This window comes from Ambystoma mexicanum, chromosome 5q, assembly GCF_040938575.1.
Source record: "Ambystoma mexicanum isolate Mex_15411 chromosome 5q, UKY_AmexF1_1, whole genome shotgun sequence".
Taxonomy (NCBI): Eukaryota; Metazoa; Chordata; class Amphibia; order Caudata; family Ambystomatidae; genus Ambystoma; species Ambystoma mexicanum.
The window spans coordinates 1,236,555,904-1,236,564,814 of NC_090933.1; the positions used below are offsets into that span (position 1 = coordinate 1,236,555,904).

The 8,911-nt window shown below is 48.2% G+C and overlaps 1 non-coding gene across 1 annotated transcript; it reads left to right on the forward strand.

Moving 5' to 3' along the window:
• Positions 1-2,167: 2,167 nt before the first annotated feature.
• LOC138498973 (U1 spliceosomal RNA) lies at positions 2,168-2,329 on the forward strand. The gene has a single exon (XR_011279060.1). It is a non-coding gene; the product is annotated as a U1 spliceosomal RNA (small nuclear RNA).
• The last annotated feature ends 6,582 nt before the right edge of the window (positions 2,330-8,911 follow it).

Below are 8,911 nucleotides of genomic sequence, written 5' to 3' on the forward strand. Positions count from 1 at the left end.
AACTTATAATGTTCTCTAGCCCCTACAGGGCACCCTCTATCCCAAGGCTGTCCAACATACGGCCCGCGGGCCACAATGCAGCCCGCCAAGCCATTTTATGTGGCCCGCAAGGCTGTATGTTGGACAACTCTTGAGTAAAAAAAAAAAGAATAATAAAATAAAGATTTTTTTTAATTTTTTTTTTTAAATGTGCCTGTGCGCAAATCTGTTGCTTCCTTTGGTGACCCCATGGGGTCAACAGAGGTAGTTACAGTCCTCAGCCACGAAGCGTTAATTTATTTATTTATGCAATGTTTGTCGGATATCCAACAAACATTGCAGAAATAAATACATTTGTCAAGAATTTGTCATTTGTCAAGATCTTGGGACTTGATGATAGAGGAAGGAGAGACTAATTTGTATCACGGCATAGTGAGGCGTACCTCGGGAATACGATTCATTTTCAGTGAGCGCGGGTCCATACAATTGCCCAGTACTCCCACAAACTATGAACAATGGGATTAATATAGTAGCGATTACTATGCATTTTTAATATCCCATTTCAGGCAAGTAGGACCCACCATGCAAGAGAGGAATGGGCTCCGGCCCAGGCATGTCTGTTCCTCTCTTGCATGGTGCTCTGAGGGGCAAAAGGCGAGCTGAGATGAAGGGAGGAGGTGGTGAGGTGAGGAGAAGAGAGTGCTGGCCCGGGCGAAGGATTATGTGGACAGGTGCTGTGCAGGAGTTCCTCTCAGCGTGGGCAGCACAGTGGATTCCTGAACCCCTGATTAGCCGTGGGCTGCTGCTCGGAGGGCCATTGTACGGAGTTACTTTCAAGGTTCGTCATCTCTGGACATATGTTCAGCAGGGGTTGCGGCAACACAGCCTGTCTGCCCCAAAAATCGTTCTTTTGAATTGCGAATGTCACCGAAGATGAACCTTTATCAGCTGAGAAACTTAACCTTTGCAGTGCTTTTTTTCCTCGTCTCGAGACAAAGAACAGCGGGAGCTCTGTTACGTTTACCTCTAAGCACAGTGCGGATTGATGAAAATGTCCATGCATATACCAAGTACATTGGACATTATAGATGTGGCCAGTGGGGTACCAAAGCATGGCGAGTACCACATGTACAGCACAATATGTTACCCTAGTAGTGCCCCAATAACACACTGCAACCTGCAAATGGGCCTCAGTGGACCACCTGCCAAGGTTTCTGAAAGTTGCTTATGATCTTGATCTGTGATCTATGATATGATCTGATATGATAGGTTATTTATAACGCGCTTAATACCCATGCAGCAGTGATCCCAATCATAAAAGTGAAACAGGCAAGCCCAACAGGTATAACTTATTTTCACTCTTTTGGTAGCGCAGTCTGAGGGCAGCCTATACCCTTCAGGAGGGGTGTGAGCTGATACAGTTGCAACACAAAAAACAATAGTACTATATTCCAAAAATACCTTAGTTCTTGTCTTTTGGATCTCAGCAGAGCCAGGCTTTTCAGCATCAGACCAGAAGCATGGGTGCCTTTGCACTGGGCTGGGGTCAAGTCAGAGAGCAGCAGCATTGGGCCCCAATGATGCAGTTCTGTTTGGCAGTCATGCTGATTTGCGGGTAGAAAACACTGGGAACAGTAGGCTGTGCCAAGTGGATGGCACTGGAAGACTAAGTGACCTCGGGGCCCGGACAAGGAATACTTGCCTTTGGCGCTGTGCAGGCTCGGCTGACACCACACGGCATATGGTTACGGCAAAGATGTCAAAAATTCAGCATTGTCATTGAGCAGAACTCTGAGATTCAGCGGTGGTTGAGCGTCGAGGTCCTGGATGATTATGATGGTGTCAATTGGGCGAGCGCTGGGCAGCTCCACTCAGGAGGGCCATGGGCCCTTGTGGGGCCGACAGGCCTGTGGGCAGACTGCAACAGGCCTGCTCGAGCCATCCTGCTATTTATTCTAATCTCGGGCCGAGCAGGGCATGATGGGAGGAAGGAACTGCGCTACAATCTGCTCTTCTTCTGGGCTCTGCCTGCTGGAGCTTCCCCCTGCACGTGGGACAGGCAGCTCTGCAGATGCTCAGAGCTTCCGGGGGGCTAGGGGGTTGGAGCTGGGTCCGGGCCTGCCTTCTCACCCTCGTTTAGCGGGGCTTCCCAGAACTGACCCAACCCCTGCCCTCTTGCATGCAACTCATACTTAGCTGGCAGGGGAGATTCTGATCTCAAGGGCAGATCTCCCAGGGTGAGGCTTACCCATTGCACATCAGATTTGCTGACCCCTGCTATGTTCCCAAATGCAGGATACACGACTGCATTATTTCGGGTAGTGTGGGACTGCGTTTGCGCTCTCCCCCTGATTTATTGGTGAAAGAAAAGGTAAAGTGTGCACTAGGCCTGCTAGGTTGAATACTTTAAGATTGTGCTCAAATTGCTTTTCTTCAATTAGGTTCACCTTTGGGTGATCGCTTTTCCACATTTTGTCTGTTGAATTGAATTATGCTTATTTCATCACCACAGAAGTAATGTGTATTACAGAGATAAACTGCCATATGTATTGGGCACACTGCACATGCTCAGGCAGCATCAATCATGCTTTGTACAGGACAATGCTGGCCTATATTGGGAACAGCCAGCATAGACATGTTGCTACAGGGGCATATTTTGGGTAGAACCAGCATGACAATGTGTTACATCAGTGACAGTGCTGTTTTACACTGTGGACACATTGATCATTAAAATGTGTTGTGTTGTAAAATGTTCTTTTCTGCTGTTGGTGACATGGAATTTTCATGTTCCCCTTTAGAACTGATTCTAAACTTATGGCTTTTTGGTCACCTTTTCTGCTGTAAAATTCACAATTTCAACCCCATATTTGAAATAAAATTCTTGGGGGGGTAACCCCCCCAAACCCTCCCTAGAACCTTATAGCTCCTTCGCTGCGCTCGGACGCCCCCACTATTTCAGAAAAATATGAACACATAGACACTGAAAGAAATCACAGGCAACTAACCTTTGATCACTGCCCATGACACCAAAAGCTATCTTTGGGACTGCATGGCTATCACTGCCTGTGATGCTATTGTGTCAAAGGTCACACAATATCGCTTTTTAATATACTGCTTTGGGTGAGGTTGTTGACTTTTGGCTCGCCGGCCCACTGGGTGACAAAAAGTTAATGCTTCGGCCCCACATTCAAAAAGGTTGGACAAGCCTGCTCTATCCGATACAGTCACACATTTATGTCATGTGGGTCAGATAGCACAGTGAGCTAAGCACTCGCCCCTGATATCTGTGTGCAGCCAACTGTGGCAGGTTCGAATCCCGGCAGGGTCAACTTAGCCTTTCATTTTTCGGAGGTCAATAAAACGTGTACCACTCTGTGGGATAATAATGCCTTCTATTATTTGAACACTCTGAGACCTATGGGTGCGTAGCGCTACCTAAGAAATACATCATTATTATTATCATGTATCCCTAGTACATCTTTCTGAATCGTTTCGGAGGGCAGGGGTCTTGGAAATGCATCCCACAACTAAAATTCTATAGATGTAGAGGGCCAATACCCATCGAGTGCAGGGGGAAGCAGTGCCCCCGGCACCCAGAGTCACACCCACACTGCTGCTGCACACCGTAAGCTCCACCTTTCCACTTGGTAGTATTTTGCAGATGTAGAGGGCCAACCCTCATCTAGTGCAGGGGGAAGCAGTGTCCCCGGCACCTAGAGTCACACCCACACTGCTGCTGCACACCGTAAGCTCCACCTTTCCACTTGGTAGTATTTTGCAGATGTAGAGGGCCAACACTCATCTAGTGCAGGGGGAAGCAGTGCCCCCGGCACCTAGAGTCGCACCCACACTGCTGCTGCACACCGTAAGCTCCACCTTTCCACTTGGTAGTATTTTGCAGATGTAGAGGGCCAACACCCATCTAGTGCAGAGAGAAGTAGTGCCCCCGGCACTCAGAGCCACACCCACACTGCTGCTGCACGTTGCAAGCTCCACTTGTCCACTTGGTAGTATTTTGCCGATGTAGAGGGCCAATACTCATCTAGTGCAGGGGGAAGCTGTGCCCCCTGCACTCAGAGCTACACCCTCACTGCTGCTACACGTTGCAAGCTCCACTTGGTAGTATTTTGCCGATGTAGAGGGCCAATACTCATCTAGTGCAGGGGGAAGCAGTGTCCTCTGCACTCAGAGCCACACCCACACTGCTGCTGCACACCGTAAGCTCCACCTTTCCACTTGGTAGCATTGTGCAGATGTAGGTGGTCAACACTCATCTAGTGCAGGGGGAAGCAGTGCCCCCTGCACTCAGAGCAACACCCACACTGCTGCTGCACACTGTAAACTCCACCTTTCCACTTGGTAGTATTTTGCCGATGTAGAGGGCCAATACTCATCTAGTGCAGGGGGAAGCAGTGCCCCCTGCACTCAGAGCCACACCCACACTGCTGCTGCACACCGTAAGCTTCACCTTTCCACTTGGTAGTATTTTGCAGATGTAGATGGTCAACACTCATCTAGTGCAGGGGGAAGCAGTGCCCCCTGCACTCAGAGCAACACCCACACTGCTGCTGCACACTGTAAACTCCACCTTTCCACTTGGTAGTATTTTGCCGATGTAGAGGGCCAATACTCATCTAGTGCAGGGGGAAGCAGTGCCCCCTGCACTCAGAGCCACACCCACACTGCTGCTGCACACCGTAAGCTTCACCTTTCCACTTGGTTTCCCCACCCATTGGTGTTGATTTCATATCTGGTTTTGTTTCTTTTAAAGTTAAGTTTCTTCATAGCTGCTCACAGATTTGAGTATTTTTTTTTACATTTTGAAGAATACATTTGATTGAAATGTATCACCAGATTGCCTTCACTGTGTGACCATTTCTATTGCACTTAGGGGCACAGGAGTTGAGCAGGGAGATTGGTCACCACACCACGGGCTGTGTTGCCTCTCCACCTGCCCTGGCATGTGCAGAAGAGGTCCATTAACCTGGCTGGCTCCAGGCCAGCGAGAAATGGCATCACCCCCTCCCAGGGCTGAGGGTCGGGTTAACCCCAAGATGGGATGCAAAGGCATCCCTGGGCCTGTGGCCCACTCAGCCAGCACAAAAGAAAGCATTACACCCACCCCAGAATGGCCTCATGCAGCATGGTTGGATCAATAATTATTCAACGCAGTGCATATACTTTGTCCCACGGCAGTTCTTTGAGTAATGCATTTGACGTTATATCACACATCATTATCTTTCCAAAGTGCATCGTTTATTTTGAAATGCTATTATCATCAATCAAGACTGGAACCCTGCGCAACATGTGCAATTAAAGCCATAACCATCATAGTTGCATACATCAATTGCAGGCGCTGTCCTGTACCTGCGTTTGGGGTGCGCCGTCTCCATGCGCACGCTCCTAGAGGTACATATTATTCAGCCACCCGCCCTGTGGAGTAAAATGTAATTATTGACAGGGGTGTGGCATTGTGTGCCACACAGTGCCAGATTCTGAGCGCTCACCTTGCCCGGAAGAAGTCTCTTTATGTTTATTCATGTCTAGAGCCCACACAGCAGGTTGAGATGTCTCTTGGCGCTGGCATAGGAAGAGCGTGGGGATGCTGCGGGTCTCCCCTCATCTCGGAGGCATAGCTCAGGGGCAACGTGCTCGCCTTGAAAGCAAGACGGCACGGAGCAGCACAGGTTCGAACACCGGGTCCGCGCTTAGAAACTTCTGGGCATTAAGCGCGTTATAAATAACCAAACATATCCCAGAGGCCCGTTTTTGAGGGAGCTAGTGTAGCAGCAGGGAGGGGAGGGTTAAATGTACTCTTGGCATACTTGTGAGTGGCTGTGCAGCAGCACAGAGTGGGGTTCTGGAGATCGCCCGAGCACTCATGGCTGGGAGCAAATTAGTATGTACTGGGCACTCAGTCCAGCCTTATAGTGGGGGCGCCTACTTCATTGGGGTACATATTTAAAAGTTGGTAACACATTTTCAGTTGCCCTTTACATGAAACTTCTTAAAGTTGATAGGCCAATTTTCTATAATTATATTTGAAATGTATGTATTTAATTTATTTACATTTGTAGAGCGCGCCAAACCCGTGGTCATCTGGCCGCTGGAGAGCAAGTAATACACATTACAAGAGTTACCACAGACAACAGTGGAAGACATAGGCTTAACATATATCAGATTAAACATAATGTACAGTCATGAAGTATTTACAGCTACAGTAAACCAGTAAGTATAAACAAATAGAGTAAAATAGTTTAAAATTCGAATTCTAAAGGTTTTCCCTTTTCAAGTGTTTTTATAATTGTGGGATTTGCCCACCATGCCTGTTTTCCTTGCCTCCCAGTACTTACCTTACTTCCCACTAAACATTGTTAATGTGTATTTGTATTTATTTGAAGAGCACGGATGTCAATTTCCGATTTGTACAGATGGTGGATGCATTCCCAGGCAGGGCGCCTGTACAATAGCGCCAAAAGGGGCTAACACGTCGTGAGCCAGTTCATGAGGCCGTGAACAAAGTGGGCCATAGACAGGGGACAAGAAACAGGTGACTTACAAAGTCAACATCACACGAGGCATCATTAACCGAGGGGGCGAGAGCTGCAGACTAAAGAGGATTACTGCACAGATATGCAAAACTGCAACATGAAGCAGCACCAGAGGTAGTGGTGGGGACCGGTAAGGATTATGGGGTGGGGTTCTCCCTCTTTGACCAGTACATCAAATTTAAATCAAGACATGAAGAGATCCTAACTGAGGATAGCACAGGGGCAACAGCTGGTCTTGGAAGCAAAACCGCAGAGCAACAGAGGTTCGAATCCCCACTCAGTGCTTAGAAATGAACTCCGGTAGTAGGCATGTTATAAATAACCAATTGAGTAAATAGTAAATAAATCCACAGTTGAGATGGCTTTTATTGTGATGGACAGCGGGTTCCAATGGAGCAGGGTGAGTCGGGCGAAAGAGGGGGACAGTGAGGTTACATTCAGAGGAGAGGTGAAGGGACAAAAATGGTAAATAGACAGAAATACAGTCAGACAGGTCACACAGGTACTTAGGGACCCCATCGATAACTTTATTGATTAGGAAAAGGATCTTAAAGTGAGTGGTTGTGCATGCAGTGCCATCCAGCCTGGTGTCGCTAGGTAGAAGCGGGCGAGTATCTGGGTAGGCTGTAAAGAGTGCGGGTAGCAAAATGAAGGGCCTTATGTAGGGGCAGGAAAAAGTAGAGATGAAGGGCAAGGAGTAGGCTTGAGCAGTAGTCAAATTTGCTGAGCACAAATGTGGAGATTAGAGTTTCTGTAGAGTGCCGAGTACGAAATGTTCATATTTCCACAGCCATGTCAGTAACCGTGGAAGAAGGGTGCTATAAAAGACCACTTACAATACATTTATTGAATGTTCAGAAGTTACTACGAGAAGCCGGGGCAATAGCAGTGTTGAATTGTTGCAGTCAGAGGTTATCAAAGAGGACCCCATGGTTGCGAGCCTTGTTAAAGGGAGCAAGAAGATTAGGCGGAAAGGAGAGAGGGACGGATAGGGAAGATATTGGAATCTGAGAGAAAGGTAACTTCCATTTTCGAAGAGTTTAGCATGGGGCAGCGGAGTGCCATCCAGTGGCTATCTGTACCAAGATGGCTGGTGTGAAGGAGGGAAAGGAGAACGAGATGTGAGTGTCCTCAACAAAAAGATGGTAGTGGAAGCCAAATGATGCAATAGTTTTACCTAGGGCAGATGTATCGTGGGTGGAGAGTAGAGATCCAAAGACTGATCCTTGGGAAACATAGGCAGGCAGATGGTTCCAGTCAGAGGTTTGTGAGTGCCAGGATATTTTAAAGGAGTGACTGTCCAGGTAGGAATCATTCCATCATTCCAGGCTGGAGCAGATATGCAAAATCTTCGCTCTCATGAGTGAAGAGGAGAGAGGAGCGGTTGACAGTGTTGGAAGTGTGAGAGGAGTCCAAATATGTTTATGTTTATTGAATTTATATAGCGCTTTAAGCCAAAGCGCTTTACAATATAACAACAGGTACAAAAGTGAGAGAAACCTATATACAAGCATGAACAGGTAATTAGAACAATAAGTAGAAGTATTTACAAGGGGGGGTGGGGAGATAGGGTAGTGGAGAGGGGGTAGGAGAAGGGAGTAACGGTGTAGGATTTGAGGTAGGGGGGAGCGAGGAGGGAGGGGAAGGGGAAGCATATATACAAGCATGAACAGGTCATTAGAACAATAAGTAGAACTATTTACAAGGGGGGGAGGGAGGGTAGGGATAGGGTAGAGAAGGGGGTAGGAGAAGGGAGTTACAGTGTAGGATTTGAGGTAGGGGGGATGGACGGGGGGAGGGGAAGGGAAGGGAGAGTGATCTGGTGTCCTCATTGCCTTTAAGTAGTATGTGTTACTAATTTAAGGTCAGAGGATAAGGAGAGAGGATGGGGAAAAGGAGGGGGGCATGGGAAGGGGAGGAGGGGTAGAGAAGGGAAGTCAGGTGGGAGTGTAGAAGATGAGCTTTCAGGGAGTGGCGCAAGGATGAGTAGGTGGGGGTGGAGCGGATGGAGATCGGGAGGGAGTTCCAGTGTAGGGGGGCCAAGAGTTGGAAGGAGCGGAAGCGTGAGGAGGCACATGGGGCTTGGGGTACAGTGAGGAGGTAGAGGTTTGCTGAGCGGAGAGAGCGGGAGGGGGAGTAAAATGTGAGGAGGGAGGAAAGGTAGGGGGCGCTAGGTCATGGAGAGATTTGTAGACAAGACACAGGAATTGAAATTTCAGTTGTGAGAGGAAGGGAAGCCAGCCAAGTTGAGTGAGAGAGGAAGAAATATAGTCTTGAGGGCCGAGGAGGCATAGAGTACGGATAGAGGAGTGGTAGATGGAATTTAGGGGAGTTAGGTGAGAGACACGGAGTCCTAAGAGGAGAGAGGAGCAGTAGAAGAG